An 18796-nucleotide genomic window follows, 5' to 3' on the forward strand; every position below is an offset into this window, starting at 1 on the left:
TAAGTTTTTTATATGTTTTGAGACCCGCAAAGCGTTCCGAAAAAATGTCCAAACCAGCCAGAGCAAACCTATGAAAGTAATATTAAAAAGCTTTCAATATTTTTTAAACACAAATATTTACATTTTTAAAAGTTTTTCTAATTTTAACTTTTGCATTGTGTTATGTGCTGTTTTGGTTAAATAATTGCACAACTTGGTGCTTGTTTTGGGAGAAATCATACTTCCAGTATAAACGGTGTTGACTATGAAAGAAATATGCAAATAAATTACAAATTCAAATACTTACATACGTATGTACATATGTACAATATATAAGTAAATATGTTAACAGTATTAGATGTATGACGCAGACCACTTAAGTATTATAAGAAGGTCTAGACAGGGTACACTTCAAGTGCTAGTTATTTAGTGTTTAAGGCACTTACTTTTAGTTAGTTGATTCAAACTTGGATTTATTATTCATTAAACTGCGTATTGTTAAAGAACTGAAAAATAAATTTCCTTGAACAAACTATTTTTAATAAATATTTTTGTTTTTCTAAACTTTCCATTCAGTCTGTATCTGTTTTTGGGACCGAAAGTGACGTAAAACTATAGAATTCCTCAGAAATTAATGGCCCACTTTGAGAACGGCTTCTAAATTTGCTAATTTGATTATCAGAAACCGATTTTATATTATGTTTTCGAAGCGAATCGTGAATATCTCACGAAGCTATGGTCGTCTTTTTGTAAATTTTTTAAGCAGCTCCTTGGTGTTATCTTTGTAGGAACTAAGGAAAGTTTCAAGCTTCGAAAACTAGGGCTAGAAAGCCGTTAACATGGAACCCTGGTGTATATAACTGTCTTTTCTGAATAATAAAAGATGTTGGGATAATGATTTCACCTACTGGATATTATAGTTGGTAGATTCTTAGATATATATGTTACATATACATACATATATTAGACATCACCACTTAGTGTTTACATGCAAATCTACATACAAGTACATACATACATACGTTAGAAGATGCAAATTAGATAGTCGCAAATTAGGGAGAATCAGCGAAAATTTGCCCCTGCCATTTTGCGTTTCTTAACTAATTAAATTGGAAAATAAGCGGGCGCTCCGAGAGGGCACAGGCAACCAGTGTGAATCTGCTGCGTGTGAAACTTCCCTTTGGCTCAACAACGTCAATCGTTGAACAAGCGTAAGGGTAAATGAAGAGCAACGCATAGCTGTCAATAGATACTATATATTTTTAAAGTCGAGAAGCGAAGCGTGCGACCGGTAATGGTCGGGGAGTGGTTGGCGCTGAAAGCACAGCACAAAGTTCATATTGAGTAAGTGCAAATTACTGTGGATATATAAATTTGCTGGCGGCATACGGTTGGCGGAATTTTTTGGCGAAAGCTAAATATAGCATATTGGTGAATAATTGTACTTGTGTGCAATACGTATAGACTTCACGCATACCAGTAGGAAATTGCGTGATTAAAATGTTATTTAAAAAAAGTATAAGATAACTACTATTTAATAGAAATACAAGATATTTATTTATTTGATAGTATAACAAGTGATCTTGAAGTTTTGAAGCCAGGACGTCGTTAAAGTTATGAAAAGTCGTTGCGTTTTCAAACGCAAAAAAGTGAAAGAAAAGATTTAGGCAGAAATAGCTAAACTTGCCTCATTCCAATGGACTTTTTTGCTTTTATCTACAGCAGCCAGTTTCAAGACCCAAAGCGCTATAAAAGTTGAACGTTTACCAGTTCTTTGACACTTTTCGAACCATTTTAAAGAAAATTACAGTTATTCACTTATCGAATTGTCCAAACTGTGCTTACTATTAGTTTTTATTAAGAAAATCTATCAAATTGTATACACTTTACTCTTATATTGGGTAGTCGAAAAAGTCTTTTCGTATTTTGTCAATAGATGTCGTGATGGAATAATGTCTCTAGTAGAAAAATTACAAAAAATTATCGTCCGAAATGGTATATATTTGTTTATAAAAAAAAATAACTTGAAGTTTTTCGACTACCCAATATTTTATAGAAGCATCTAAATTTTTCGAGAAAGTGTTACATCATTCTTAGGGGGATGTGATCTCGGCGCTAACATGTTGCAGTATACATCTTTAACCAATGGTATACGTATTTTTCGTATACGTGAGCGTGCCGACGTGTGCACTTAACACACATTTGTATGTTCATACCATTGTGGATATAACTCTATAATTATATGTATGCATTGGTGTGCAGAAAGTCACACGTTGCCAACAGTTTGTTGCTCACGTTCCGCACTTTGCCTTCCCAATTGTGCCAACAAGTACAAATTTACCCAAACGAACATCTACACGTGCATACATACATAAATATTATGTATGCATCTATGCAGTGTGTTGACAAATGAATCACATGCATCGCGGCAGCGGCAGCAACCAACGGCACCAGTCTCAAACTGGCTAACAGATCGGCGATCATTGCAGTACCAGTTTGTAGTGTATTGAATTTTTTCTTCGATTTTTACTTATTTTCTTTCGGTTTTCCTTATAGTAGTTTTTCATTTAATACTTTTCTTATTTTTTTGCAGCATCATCTGTTTTTGTTTCTTTTTTTGTATTTCTGTATATAATACATACACGTTCATATATTTGTTCGATAGTGTTTGTAAATGTGTCACAGCGTTACGTTCACTCACGTGCAAGCGCACACACACATATTAAAAATTTACATACATACATATATACATATGCTGGGGTATGTTATGTATACGTAAAGTCAAATAGGAGGCAAAGCCATCAGTGGCTTTGACGTCAAGCGAACGAGAGACGAGCCTCCAATCGACTACGGCAACTACAACAACAGCAAAAAATACACGGCAGCGCAACCATGACTGGCAAATAACACATATACACGTAGTACATTCACATAAATATACATGTGTAGCTATATATGTATATGGTGTACATGTGTATATAATTTCGATATAAAAGCGAATAAAAAATAACAGAAATTCAAATTAACCGCAAATGAAAAACTAAACCCACATGACCAGTTGCTATACGAGTACAATCACATGCACATATACACATACACAGTCGTTGTTTGCATACACACCTACATACATACATATTCGCGCATTAGATGAGGCCACATGATAAATAATTAAAAAGAATTATTTGTTATTACAAACATCCATTCACACATCCAACAATAAAAAATAAGTACTGCTGTACTCACATATAGTATATTCATAAGTTTTTATTATTATTCATACGTTTGTTTGTTGGCTTTTTTCTTAAATATTAATATTTTTGTTATTCATATTTTTCAATTTAAATAAATTTTGTTTTCTTATTTTAATTGTTTATTGAATTCAATTCTCTTGATTGCGATTCATCGTGGCGTTTGTGGCAAATTCCGTCAATTTCAATGAAATTTCAGCATTTGATCACATACACCACAAACGGCGCGATCGCCTCAGGCACACCCCTTTTTGCAGGCCCAACATTCGGAGCGTTCGCGGAGGCACGTTTACCTCAGCCGCACACTTTCCGTCTTCATACAAATGCATATTTGTTAGTTGTGCATTTTTATTGCGTTTTGATTCGCTTGCGCTGCATTGACTTAATTGTTTTTGAAGGTGTTGCTTAGAAGGATTTCTTTAGTCGAATATAATTCAACCTTTATTTTGCGCTTATGTGTGGACAAGGCCAGGGCGCGTTGGTACTACAATTAACTTCATATATATTTTTAAATTATAAATAGATTATAAACTTTATTAACCAGCGAATAAATAAGAAATAATATTGTTTGCATAACTATTTATTGTTCCTGTTCAACTGAAATTCATCAGTAAAGATAATACTTGCAATAGTTATAATATGACAGGTGCAACCTTGACAGGTGTGTCGCACGTTTTAAGGGTTTTTCACAAACAGTTAAATAAAATTTCACACATAAACTACGAAAATTAAATTGAACAACCGTAATCCCACATCAACGTTACACTTCACTTTATTTTAGGATTATTTATTCATTATAGTTAGTCATTATGTATGTATAATATACTTGTATAAACTGAAAATTTATTAAAACTATAAAAAAAGTTAATTTCTATTCCATAGAACAACTTGATTTTGATCGATAGTGCCAAATCTGAACAATACGTTCACAGATTGTGCTGTTGCCTTGGTCAATAATCAGTGCAAAATTTCGTAAAGATATCTTGTCGGATCAAACAGTTTTCAAAGACTTGATTTGGCTCGATTGGTTTATATGTCAACTACATACATATATTCTATAGTGATTTGATCTGAACAATTTGTTCGGAGCGTATATCGTTGCCTTGGAATTTATATAAAATATCTTGGACTTGGTTTTGACCGAACAGTTTTTTAGTGATTCCGATAAATGTGCAGCTTTTGGAGAGAGAAAAGGGTGTGTGCAAAATTTTACACCAATAGCTCAAAAACTAAGAGTCTAAATACAGACCGATATAGCTAAAACGACTCAACTCTTTACGCTGATTATTTATATATTGGTAGTCGAAAAAGTCTTTTCGTATTTTGTCAATAGATGACGTTGCAGTCGTATACCTCCAGTGCTACCAACCAAATTGTGTCATACCATATAGTGTTGGAAAGGTGAGACTTTAAGCTTCATTTAATAAAAAAAAACTATTCAAAAATGAGTGAAAATAATGAAGAAATTCGCTATATTTTGAAATTTTCGTATAAAAAAGGAAAACTGCCACGCAAGCCGCCAATGAAATTTGTGAAGTTTATGGAGACGATGCTGTATCAGTTGGAGTAGCATAACAATGGTTCGCTCGCTTCCGTTCTGGAGATTTCGATGTGAAAGATGCACTTCGCTCTGGTCGACCTATCGTTGAAAAAGTCCATGAAATTATGGAAAAGATTGATCAGGATCGTAACATAAGCAGCCATGGCATCGCTAATGAAGTTAACATTCATCTTCAAGCGGTTTTGAACCATTTAAAAAAAGCTGGCTAAAAAAGGAAGCTTGGCTTTGCGAAAAATTTAATGGACCGAATTAACATCTGCGATTCTTTGCTGAAACAAAATGAAATCGAACCATTTCTGAAGAGAATGGTGACAGGAGACGAAAAGTGGGTCAAATACAACAATAATGTGCGAAAAAGATTATGCTCCAAGTCTGGTCAAGCTCAACAAATCCTTGCAAAGCCAGGATTGACATCTCGAAAGGTTATGATGAGTGTTTGGTGGATTGGAAAGAAATCATTATGAGCTGCTCCAGCCTGATCGAACGATTGATTTGTCACAGTTTGATTAGGAATACCAGAAATGACTTTTTCGACTACCCAATATAATTTACTAGACATGTAACATAATTCTAACACCATTACGTTCCCATCTAATCACATGACACAGTCTGGTCCATACAAACTGTGTCCGTAAGTCGAATCAAAAACTCATCAGGTTATTATATCATATCAAATTTTATTATGACCATAAATATGTTAATATTTTATTATACATATGTATTAAGTAAATGTTCGTTACAAAACTCTAACGAAAGTTCCATCCAATCTGCACCAATTTGTTTAACTTCGTTAAACTCATTTGCTACATACTGTAGTCTTGTTCGCTTTCAGTCGTTTCGCGAGCAGAGCAATCATTTTTTGGTCAAGTCGTTGGCAGAATTGAAGGTCATCGCATCGAAAAATATTCCATTGAAACGTGTATAGCATCACGTGCTTGTTATTGCCATTAAATGTGTGTTGGTGTGACGCATACGAAGTCAACAGGTTTATAACCATGTGTAAGCGTTGTTAGTTTCTTCACAGTGGATAGGATGGTCGCAGAGTTTTTTTGGTACATTCGAACGTGAATTGCTTTCTTGCTTTCAATAAATATCGTTATACATACATATATAAAGATCTAAAACTTCTCTAATTTACGATATGTTAATCTTTTCATTTAATTGTATAATAAACAATTTATTCGGATATAATGGAAATTAAGGATAGTGAATGTATTTTAAAATTAAAATTGAAATGATTATAAATAATTTGTATAAAATGTCGCAAGATTAGTTAAATATTATTTATTTTCAATTATTAAATTTCTTCAAATATTATATTTCAAAATACTTCTACAGTTATACGCAATTATTTATGTTATTGCGTGTGTTTTATATGGTCACTGAACTAACCTCGAGTTACCCTGAACATCTTTTGCGCTGATCTCCATCCACAGCTATTTTTCTTATCGCCACGTGACTCAAATTATGATGCCAAATATTGTAGAAAGCCAGCGACCAACTGTTGATACATTTAATACTCATACTTAATACATATGTAAGTATCTACTTACGTATATACTTACGTATTTACTTACGACTTGATTACGCCACAAGCGAGTAATTTACTCATCTTTCCTGTGTGATTGCGCCCTTTTGTCTTTATTGACTTGTCGGCTGTTTAGTTTACGATACTTTGTGTTTTACTATTGTTGTGATATATGTAGTTAAGCCTGATAATTTTGCGACACAGGTCTACAGGCATTTTGAATAATTTCAACTTGTGCGGGATTTTTAGTTAGTTCTGTTTTTTTTCGTGAAAAGTATAGCAAGTAAAATAGATGTGTAAAGTACGGAGTATTATTTTACTAAAATGCAAAATATTCTTTATTTTGGTATAAGGTTTCCAGACGGAAACATCGAAGATCTTGTAAAATATACCTTGTATTAGGTAGTCGAAAAAGTCTTTTCGTATTTCTAATCAAACTTCAATTTATTTTTTTATATTTATACTAATAGATAAATAAACAAATATGTACCAACGTCTTTTTGCCATTTTTCCGCTAGAGACATTATTCCAAAATACGAAAAGACTTTTTCCAATAAATTGGTGAGCTGAGTCGATAAGACTCAGTTTTTGAGATATCGATCTGAAATTTTTGCACAAGTTCCTTTCTCCCCTAGAACCTGCTCATTTGTCGGAATCGCCGATATAAGACTGACATATAAATTTGCCATTTAAAATCAAGTTCTTGTATGGAAAACTTTTTATTTTTGTCATCTTCACATTTGGTCTAAATTATTGTCCAAGACAACGCTACAATCTTCGAACAAATTATTTAGATCCGACCACTAAAGCTTATAACTGACAAAAAAAAACCGATCAAAATCAAGATAAAGATTTTTTATAACCCTTAAAGTAATGCACCTCTGTAGATTCGATGCAGCGCTAATGTATTTTCCTATTTTTATTATTTTATTATAATTATTGAAATTATGTACCTTATAAAAATTAATAAAAAAACTCAATTATTATTATTAGAATATTTTCTTGTTATAAAAAAATTTCTTTGCATGTGAAAATCGAGATAAAAAAAAATTTTCTTTTAATAAATAATATTTATATGGTCTGAGGAATGGATAAATATGTATTGGCTGCAGTCGGTATAAATAAGTTTTGCCTCTAAAAGTTAAACTAGAAAAGCGATAAAGTAGAAAAGCAACAGAATTGAAATTTTCAGGATAAATGTTCGATATTGCGGTTAGCAATTAATTACTATAATAAAATTTAGAAAATGTCTGTCCATAAAATATTGTACGTGCTTGTTAAAGAGCAACTGAGGCCAATATCGTTGAAGCAAGTTGTAGGTTCGCAAAATTGTATCTGGTTGTTGCAGTTTGGTTTCAAGTCGGTTAATTTATGGTTCGCAAAAGCTTGTTTTCTTGACGGAGTAAAAAAAGTAAACCTTGTTATTCTGTGTAATAGGACTTTCCGCAAAAGCTGTAAAATTCACAGATGCACTCGCTACGCGGCTGACATGCCCGTCAACAATGTGTGATACAAGCACAGTTTCCACATGCACTTGCGTCTAGAATATATTTATATAAGTATGTATGTGCGTATGTCTGTATGGACTTATAGTTACATATTATGTAATCGCCAGCCAAGTGATTTAATATTTTAATGCAACTCTCCAAATTAGATTAGTGGAAAGCATACGTGCTTACGGTGATTATTTATATCATTAATACTAGAATTACTCTGTAGGTGTATACATAATATATTTGTAACAATTGCATAAATGTATAAGTATGTATGTCGGTTTGGTTGTGCAACGTCGTTTAGTCTTGTCTATTTGCACAAAGCAAACTATCACCGTTGAAATAATATGGAGTGACAAAGCAAAACAATTGCATTACTGCCATTTACAATAAATAAATCATACACAGAAGTATCAACAATAGTAAAATGATACAAGAAAACGCAAAACGGCTGGCAGCACAAAACTATTGACGGCGACAGTTATTTCCCATTGCACTAGTTAGTTAACAGCTGTTTAAAAAGCAACAGTGGAATTGCTAATGGACTAAGGCAATAAGTGGTTCGATTTGTAGTCCAGTCCACCTATCGAATCATTCAAACAGTCGTATATATGTATTTACATATGTATGTGTAAATATAGCGTGTGTTCCTCCACAAGTTGGTTGGCCTCCAAACGTTCACGGCCCACATGTACATATGTATGTAGGTTTTTGCACAGGCATGTTTGTATACATAAATATTCTCTGTGATAAGTAGCTTTCACCGGCGCAGAGCGTGGGTTGGTTGTTGTTGTTGTTGTAGTGGGCAGTGGAATGTTTTCCGGCTGCCCGCATTGACTTTGAAATTTTTACAACATAGTGTTCTAATCCGCCAAAGGCTTAGTTTTTATTAGTATATACAAACTTATACATATGTACGTAGATATATATGTATATATATAATTTTTTATGTTTGTAAGTACATATGTAATTGCGATAGTTCCCGTTGTATGTATTGTCATTTCTTCTGTTGTTTTTCTTTTTTTGCAAAAGAGCTTTTTGCCCAGTGTAATTGCTGATAAAAATTGTATACTCATATTGATATATTTATATATACACACATACACATGTATATATAGTTTCATTTATATAAATACACACCTTACACAAATACTTGGTATTCGCTTTGCTCGTACTATAATTTGCTCATTTCTGCGTTTGTGGAGCTCTACCGAATTTACTTGCACCTTTGCCCTGAAGGTGCTTTTGGTGCACTTTGGAAATCGCCGTTCAAATATTATGACTACTGCGCTAATTACATACTGTACTTCAATCTTCATAGATATATTTGTGTGTTTGTATTTAAAGGAAGGTATTTACCTACCTTTTTTATCAATAATGTTATAGCCATATTTTTCATTTTCTAATGGGTGTGTTCCTAACAGCATACATACATATGTACATATATAAAGGGTCTTCCATTAGTAGCATATCGCATTAATTACATTATTAACTAGCCTTATGCTGATTTCTTGCCTTTGTGAAAACTTCAAATACCTGAGCACTTGTTGGGATACTCGAAATTGGCAATGTTTTGTCTGGAGTACTTTATTATATAGCATAATACAGAATTAATAATGTGGTTTAAAGAAAAGATCAGCTAGAAAATTTAGCCATGATGGTTTAAAACTAATTAAATGTAAGAAATTATGAGATGAAATCTAAATGTATGTAACCATATACCGGTCTGTTCGATTCGCCGCTCTCTAATACTTTTTATTATTGTTTTCGTTCCCATTAATTAATTTTATCAATTAAAATAATGACAATAACTGTAATTAAGTATTATACTCCATATAATTATGTTCTATAAATAACATAACATGTTCATACATACATACATACATACATACATATATGTATACATATGTACGCATGTATCGTTATATAAGTTCAAAACCCCCTTCTTCCTTGTTGACAACATGTAATATGTGTATATGTATGTATGTATGTATATATTTTTCTAAAATTATTCGCATGGCGTCGCAAAAAAATGTTTGTCGTATAATAGCTAATTTCAAAAACTATTAGCGTTCAGTTACCTGCGTGCAAATGATTGACGTCGGTCTGGTGGTCGTAAATTGATCTGTGAAAATTATATTTTTAATTGCGTTAGATATTAATATGTAATCGAAACGTATTATTTGCACTTTTATATATAAATATGCATGAAGGCTTACATTAAACAAAAAAAGGCAATTTTTATTGATTAATACCTTACAGGAAACTGGAAGCGTTTATGCAATTTCAAAAAAAATTCAATATCCATCTCAGAACTCTTAAAAAATAATGATAAATATCCTTGTTTAATCTTTTGTATAGCACCTGAATCAATTTAATGGGCATGTCTTAGAATTCTACATTGATTTGTACATAAATCGCATATCCTCCTCCATTCCTTTATTCAATGGTTTTCATTATAAATTTTTTTAAATTAGAAATACGTACATACATACATACTTTCGAAGTTTTGAGTTTGCTCTTTGCCTAGTGAAAAAATTCTCATTAAGATGCCGTCCTGTCCGTATTGTTTTTTTATATTAAAAACTATTAGGAAAAAATGTTAAAATTTAATTTTGAATTGCTTCTAGATATCACATTCGGTACAGGCTAGATTATTCACTTTTATCTCACTAAAATTTTTCTCGTTGGGACTTTAGTTGTTATACAAATTCAGATCAATTTACGATACAAATAAACTGGGTGTGTTTGGGGGCAGGTTCCAAGACTCTCATCAATTGTGCAAGTCACCTGCCTTTAGCGAGTGTAGGCATTTCTGCAACTAATAATGATATAACTAGAAATGGAAGTTATTGGTATTTGCTAATCTTTCATTCAAAGTTTCTGTTGTGGTATGAGTGCAAGTCAACAGTGATTCACATAGAATAAATATGGATACATACATATGTATGTACACATACCGCACATTACTCAGCATTTTAGAAGGCAGAGTGCTACAACTTTGACCTCTAAACGTTCGCTGAAATACTACAGTGCAGCTAAAAAATGCGTCACAAACCTGCAATAAACTTAATACCGTCTATCAGTTTATAGGTGCTATTTTTAGTAATGAAATATACATTTTAGTACTAAGAATAGTATCACAATATGTAATACAATAAAATAACTGGAATCTTTAACAGCGTTAATTCAAAATTCCAATCTATAAATGATTGGTCACACGTTTTTCCATACATACTTTTCGAAATCTTATTCATCGCTTGGCTACGTGCGAAACGTGATCTTGCAGCAGTTTCCCGCTTCTACCATAGAGTCGTCTGTACCGTTCGATTGCTTTATACAAATTTATGTGCATATAAATGTTCGAACTGATATAAGTACATACATCCATAACTTGTTGTATCTCACCGGTTCCCACCATCAGCCGCACACTTTGCCATGGCGCATTGGTTTTTATAATGGATTTTGCTACTCCAACGCCGCAGGCCAGCGAGCGCTACCATCGCATTGCCAAATAGCTGAAATATTTGTTGGTGGAATATTCCAGAAGCGCTCTACATTAGGCATGCCGTGTATTCACACACCGACCAGCACTCGCACACTTGTGGTACATAATAAAAAAATAATAAAAGAACTATATACAATTTAAAAAAGTCATAAAACGGATATATAAAAATAAAAATGAAAATATGTGATATATGGTTTTAAAAAATACGTATTTAATGGAAAATTACCGCGTTGTAAAAATAGAAAACTCATTTGGGAATTTTCCATACCCAACAACCCACACATGTACCAACACAAGTGTTCGCCGCCAAGCAAATCAGTCTGCAAACCGAAATACATAAGTATGTGTATATCAGATATCCCCACACATGCACATACATAGTATATAAATGTACTTTATGTTTGCTTGTCTAGCAAACGAGACGGCCGATTGTACGGTGGATTGTATTCCATTTACCAAAAGACAAAGCTGTCAAGATTGACATGTTGACGGAATAGCGCAACAGCTGACGCGACTTAATGACTTTGCGACGGCTGCACAGACGTCTTCATGCGTACATACATGTTTGTGCCCACATATGTAGCTGTTTTACAGCATATGCACTTACCATTTCAGTTTACATAAATAATATTACACATACATACAAACATACATTCATATGTGTTGATTATATTGATTCACTTTGATTTGCCTTTGACAATATTAGTTTATTTTTAAACCAGTTTATGGTTACTCGTCTGCATAAATAGATTTATTAACGAGTTATTTTTAGATAAGGTGTGTTCACAGAGTCGGCGTTATCGGGGAAATAAAATAGAAAATAAAAGAAAATTTATTATAACAAAAAGGACTTAAATGTTTGTCATAAAATAACAAACTAAAATATTAAATATTAGAAAATATTAAATATTAGAAAATATTTTAATAAAGAAAATTGTTATTATTATGTATTTAAAATTAACATACATACATATGTAAAATTAGTAAATTCCATTATCTTTAAAATCTATAAAAAATAGCTTATTTTGTGATAAGGAAGCACAGAAATAAATATATTTTTAAAGCAATATCTTTATGACCAAAAATACGAACACTTTTCTAGATTACTGTGTAACCTAAATATGTAGGCAAAATCGAATATGATTCATTCGAATTTATATTGCAAATATACATACATATGTATGTTCATATGTACAATAAGCGCCTGCTGATAAGAAACCAATTTGATATGTAGATTTCAACGATTATAGGTCACGCGCAAAAGGAGAGTGTAAGAGGAGATTGGAATGTGTATACCCAATTAAGCTCGTAAAATCGTTGAAGAGAGATTAGAATACAACTAAAATTATATCTAATCAAGATAAGTATGGAATTAAAATATGTATGTATGTATATTAACAATAGCTCCTTCTATAGTGTGAATGGCAGACGAAATACCCGCAAAGCGACAAAACAAACTTGACTAATTTAGGCATTGATTAAATTTTTAGCCACTTGAAACAAAAAATAAAAACACCGTATTTAATGGACTCTTGAAAAACGTTAAAAAAAATATCTTGTCTATTAAATATTTAAACGACCGCAGCCAACTTCCTTCAAAATTCTTCATATCAGCTGGTAATTCCATAAATTATACTTACCCGCTAATTAATTTAAAAAAATAATTGTACATTTTATTATCAACTTTTTAATTAACGAACTGTTTTTCAAAGAATATCGCTCATTTGCTGCAAGACCGGCATAAGTCAAAAAAATCGATTCGCCAGAAAACGCGTTTAAAGTTTTCAACTTACTACAATCTTACACGGTGACTCCAACCTTACACCTCTTCTCAAGCGGAGCATATAAGAGGTATTCATATGAATTTTTCACTCAACATGAAGTATGATATAACGAACAATTCTGCAGCATTAACTCCAAAATCACGTTTTTTGAATTATGCCGGTCTTGCAGCAAATGAGCGATATGTATTTAGACAAAAATGTTGTCAGAAAGGTTAAATCTTTTCGCACTCATTAACTAAAATAATTCTAGTTATTTCCTTTTTTGGCATACTGTATTAGAACCACCCGCTACATATGATCATAAATATATACATACATACATTATTAGTATATAGCTACCCATAAATATTTATTTAGCCACACATAAAAGTACGAACAAAAGTTCATACTGTTTGCCAGACTCCGTTGGCGGCGGCACAACTACAAACACCAAGAAAACACCAACACATGTATGCACGCACAGAAAAATATGCCCACATTTATACAGAAAGCGATCAGTTCTTGAAATGTAAGGCACACCGCGCCGGCGGAATTGGAGGCCGCTTTGTAGACTGGTTGAGTTAGACAAGCCCCTCGTGTGTGACGTCACGTAAGCAATAAAAGTGTGCTCCCACACGCACACCAATGCAGAAATGTGCATTTGCCTCGGTATGAGTTTGTAGATTTGAATCGTTCGAGGAAATACCCACACATACAGACTTAAATTGTTATATACGAGTATCTATGTGATTGTGTGGCTAAGTATATTGGTGTTTTATTTACTGCAAAAAAGTTGTTTTATGTGAACTTTTTTTGCCGTCTAAAGTTGTTGCCTTGCACACAGCTAACTTTACACAGCCGCTTCGTCCGCCAAACCACTTTTTATGACCTACAAAGGTTCGTCGTGCAAAAATGAATGATGAAATTCACAGTGATTGTGTGGTAAATTATTTTTGACTTCTTCGCTTTTGTAAGTCTGCAGCATTAACGGCAGTAACAGCAGTGGCAGCAGTTCCGACAGGTTAATGGAATTTTTTCTCAATTGAAAAATGCGCAAGTCGTCTCTCTCATTGAATTTTGTTTATTTATTAGCGGAATATTTTGCCTTTCTAAAATGTGTTTTTACCAAAATTTGAAAAAAAAATGCAGTTGGCGAATAACTAACAAATGAATAGTGCGAATGTCTATGACGCATTGAGCTTTTGGCCGGAATATCTACCCACTAGTTTGTTATACACACACATGTGCATACACCTACTAGTTTACGTTTATTTTATATCAGTTTTTGGTATACTTTTTGCACGTTGAAATGCTAACTCAAGGTAGTGCTTAATATAGCACAATAATAAAACATAATTTCGTACTCATTTTGTCGTTTTTGTCGTTTTTGTATCGGCAAATATTCCTAGGCAAAAGGGTGTTTTGATAACACACACACATTTCTCGCAAAAAGTGCTGATAATATTGCTTATCGAAAACCCAACAAATATTTGTGGTGTGAGGTTCCAGTCAACGGCGTTTCCGTAATCAAAAAGCACGGAGAGAACTTAACGGTCGGAAGTGGCATTTTTAATTAAGAGAAATTATCGCTCTTTATTTTATTCGGAGCATTTATGTGCATGTGTCAAAATTTTTTCTTTTAAATAAAAGTACATATGAAATGTCATCAAATTTCAGTGAATCGAACATAAATTAATAAAAATTAGGAATACTTTTTGCAAAAAATATCTAATTATTATGTAAATTATAAATACAGCTTTGGTGGGTTTGTTTTTCCCGAGAACGGGAGGTCTTGATTGTAATCGGAAAAGGTGTACTATTGAGATTTAAGGTTAAAAGAGGCTCAAATCCTGTAGATCAGACTAAATATGTGAAAAGTCCTTAATTTTTGCGCAAAAGTGGAGAGTCATGGCTCAATTGCCATGGAAATTCAAATACATAACACGACTCGATTATGAATTTAAGGAGTGTAGGGGGATAATTCATGTAATTTTATTAAATAAATAAAAAATTTATTACACATTTACGTAATTTAATTTACATACCTCATAATCGGCCATTCATTTGAAAATTTTTGGATTCCCTTGATCCCTTAACCGATCTCTAAAATACTTCAAAAAATAATATTTTTCGGTGAGGTAGATTTTTCTGCTTAAAACTATGTTAAATCCGAAAACGAAAAAAAATTAAAACAATAGATTAATACAGTTAACGAACGGTAATGAACGGTAGTGATCATTTTCTATGCAAAAATTTACAGTTCCGAGTAGCAATAAAAAATCGACATTATCAACAAAAATCACATTTTATCGATAATTCTTCTTTTTCTTTGTTAGAACCTTATATGCGATGTTGAGGAGGCTTTTCCCACGGTAGTTGGCACAGGATATTGGGTTCCAATCGTCGAGAATGCTTTTGTCCGACCATATTACACATAGAAGCTGATGATGAAGCTGATCAGTTTCTCGCCGCCGTATTTAAACAGCTCTGCCGGCAATCCATCGGCCCCCGCCACTGTATTGTGCTTTAGACTACTCTACTGCTATTCGAACTACTTTATGGTCGGGCAATGGAACGACCGCTCCATCTTCATCGATTGGGAATTGGGTTCGCCATTTCCTGTTTTTAAGCTTGCACTGCCATTCAGCAGGTTGGAGAAGTGTTCCCTCCATAATTTCAGTATGCTCTGGGCATCAGTCACTAGATCACCTCTGGGGGTTCTACAAGCGTATGCTCGGTGTTGAAACCTTCTATTAGTCGTCCCATCTTTTCGTAGAATTTTCGAGCATTATTCCCCTTGGCCTTTTCAACTTCAATAATTACCTGGCAGTTATATCTAAGAATATCCTCTGATCCATACTGCCGTTTCGGAGAAATTTTCCTTATCAAATCGGAAAACATTGTTTCGTAATAAGCGCATTTAAACTTTTATGAACCGATTTCACTAAGTTAAAAATCTTTTAAATACGCTCATATCTCCGAAGATATTTGCTCGATTTGAAATCTTTTACCAAAACAATTTAAACCGACCTATCAGGGCAGCGCAGCTCCAGCAGATGTCAGCTTTCTTTTTTGTTATGGAAAACATTAAAAAGCATTTTCTTAAATTGCTTGTATCCAAATTTTTTCGTTAATTGTTGAAAAAACGAACATTCGCTTAATTAAGAAATTTAAAGATCACCGCACACGCCAGAGTTTTAATTGACAAAAAAATACTGCCAAATGTTGTTTGTACTTTGAGCGAGTCAATAAAAGCCATGCGATTTCTGACGCTTTTTTCTACTTGTTTCTAAACATTTCCCATTCTTTCCGCCTGTGTCCCAGAAAATTTCCATTGCTGTTTGGAGGCCACACCCCTTTAACTGTCTGTTGCGACTATTTCTTCCTTGAAAACAAGTTATTTTTTATTACCTATTTATTTTCTGTGAAGATTTTTTATTTGTTTGTATGGAATACATACATACTTATACATATATTTGTGCTTTAATTAATAACTGCTCGTTTCGTTGTGGTCACTGGCTGCTCTAATGGAACTTACATAACGAACAAACGAACATTTTCGACTGACGCAACACCATTGACTTTCAATGCCTTGTTTTGTGCATTTTTTGTCTGAGCTATTGCGTTTGCAAGAAATTGATTGACTTGATTGCTTTTAAATGGCAAACAGTAATGCGAATCATATGTATATGTGGGTTTTTATTTGATTTGGTCTATGCAGATACATATGTATGATACACATGTGTCTGTGAGCCTTAAAGTTCTATGCTCACAAACGCAATAGATAGTCCAAAGCAACCAGTAGAAATTAGTTTGAAGGCGATATGTTCTATATGTCACACAAACACTCAGCGCGACACCTCACACAGGGTCCCTCATACAACATATTCTTACTTGACGAAGTTACAAAATTTAAGTCGTAGTTTCCCAACCCAAATTCTAGAGTAAGTTCTAAAGTCAGCGTTATTAACATTATTAACAAATATACCGTATATCGGTATGTGTATTTGTTTAGTGTGCGGCACGCGGTGACGCACCTTGGGTCAATGTACGAATTTGCTGAGTAGGCATCGACTGATGACTCGATTTCATTATTTACATCGACTGTTTGTAAAACATCGACGATTTCAGCGGACCAGGGGGTATTCCAAGTTGAGTTCCCACAACTTCTTCATGGACTTGACGATTTGTTTTTGTAATTTTGGTGACTTATTGTTGAGTTTTGCAGAAATTTCGTCAAGACGTACGTGGTCTTAAGAACGTAGTTGTTAAAAATGACAATAAAATGTCTGTATTTCGACGTGTCATCTGGCATGTCCGTTATGCGAGTCGGTTGGCTCTAGTTTCACTGCCCGCGACCCAAGCGTAGTCGAGCCTAGCAAGCAGTTATGCAGTCAGTCACATGAAATTATATATTTACATTTAAATTTATATTAATTTTCATTTCTTGTTTTTATTCAATTATGTTGTTGTGATTTGGATTCTCATATTCATTTGTTAAAAAAATGTTGTAATTGCAATTCCGAATTCCCGGAATTTATGTTTAATTAAAACGTAAACAAAATACTTAATATGTTACTACAACGCACGAAACAACATTAAAAAAGAAAATAAGTTCTCAGGCATTCGATCCTTTGGAAGTCACTGAACTTATGAAACATTTTGCCTTAGCGGCATTTTACCGTTCAATGAATGGATACTCGCTACACGGTGTTGAGTTTGCCTTTAATTCTCGACTTTCAGGTTTTTCATTCATCGTTCTTTAATTTGTTTAGTTTATATTTAGTTTCTTGCTAAATATTTTCGTTGAAATTTTAAAAAAGTTATTTTTTTATACTTTCTTAACTTGTTGCTACAGTATATAATAGTTTTGTACACCTAAAACTAAGCGAGATGGTTGTAGGGTTGTATATACATACATACATACATACATATATAAATGATCACGATGACGGGACGAGTTGAAATCCGAATGACTGACTGTCTGTCTGTCCGTTCGTCCGACCGTCCGTGCAAGCTATAACCTGAGTAAAAATTGAGATATCTCGATGAAACTTAGTATGTGGGTTCCTTAGTACAAAAAAATTACGAGTTCGTAGATGGGCGTAATCGGACCACTGCCACGCCCACAAAACGCCAATAACCGAAATCTTATAAACTGCCATAACTCAGCACTAAATTAAGATATAAAACTGAAATTTGGCACAAGGATCGATGTAGCAAGCGGGACCTGTGGGTAGAAAATTTTGAAAAAGTGGGCGTGGTCCTGCTCTCTTATAGGTTTAAAGTACATATGTCATAAACCACTGAAGCTACAACAACCAAATTAGCTAAGCTCGAATAACTGCCAACAGTGTGAAAATGGACGAAATCGGAAGACAACCCCGTTCACTCCCCATATAACGGTACAGTTGAAAACTACCTACAGCGCAATAAACCAATAACTAAATACGCCAGAGACATTACTTTTTTCCCGCGAGGTGGTGTGTCATAGCTTTAATTGGACGATGGGCGTGGCACTGCCCACTTTTCGGTGAAATTACATATCTAGAGACCCGCCCGACCGATTTCAACCAAATTTGGTATGTGTAATTTTTATGTTACGGTCTGAAAATGGGTGAAATCGCACTACAGGCACGCCTACTTCCCATATAACATAATTTTAAATTCCATTTGAAACTCTCGCTTTACAGTTTACAAATCAAGAATTAATTAT

At 33.6% G+C, this 18796-nt stretch overlaps 1 protein-coding gene and 1 long non-coding RNA gene across 2 annotated transcripts in view; one reads left to right on the top strand and one right to left on the bottom strand.

Annotated features, from left to right (window-relative positions):
* The window catches only part of LOC105229485 (RING-box protein 2), a 43062-nt gene that overhangs the window by 18898 nt on the left and 5368 nt on the right, over nt 1-18796 (top strand). The gene's annotated exons all lie outside the window — the stretch shown is intronic.
* On the bottom strand, nt 5732-6803 carry LOC125777327 (uncharacterized). The gene is made up of 3 exons (XR_007422245.1): nt 6354-6803; nt 6181-6289; nt 5732-5868 (listed from the first exon to the last, which is right to left on the bottom strand). It is a non-coding gene; the product is annotated as an uncharacterized LOC125777327 (long non-coding RNA).

The sequence above is a fragment of the Bactrocera dorsalis genome, chromosome 3 (genome assembly GCF_023373825.1).
Source record: "Bactrocera dorsalis isolate Fly_Bdor chromosome 3, ASM2337382v1, whole genome shotgun sequence".
In the NCBI taxonomy this organism is placed as follows: Eukaryota; Metazoa; Arthropoda; class Insecta; order Diptera; family Tephritidae; genus Bactrocera; species Bactrocera dorsalis.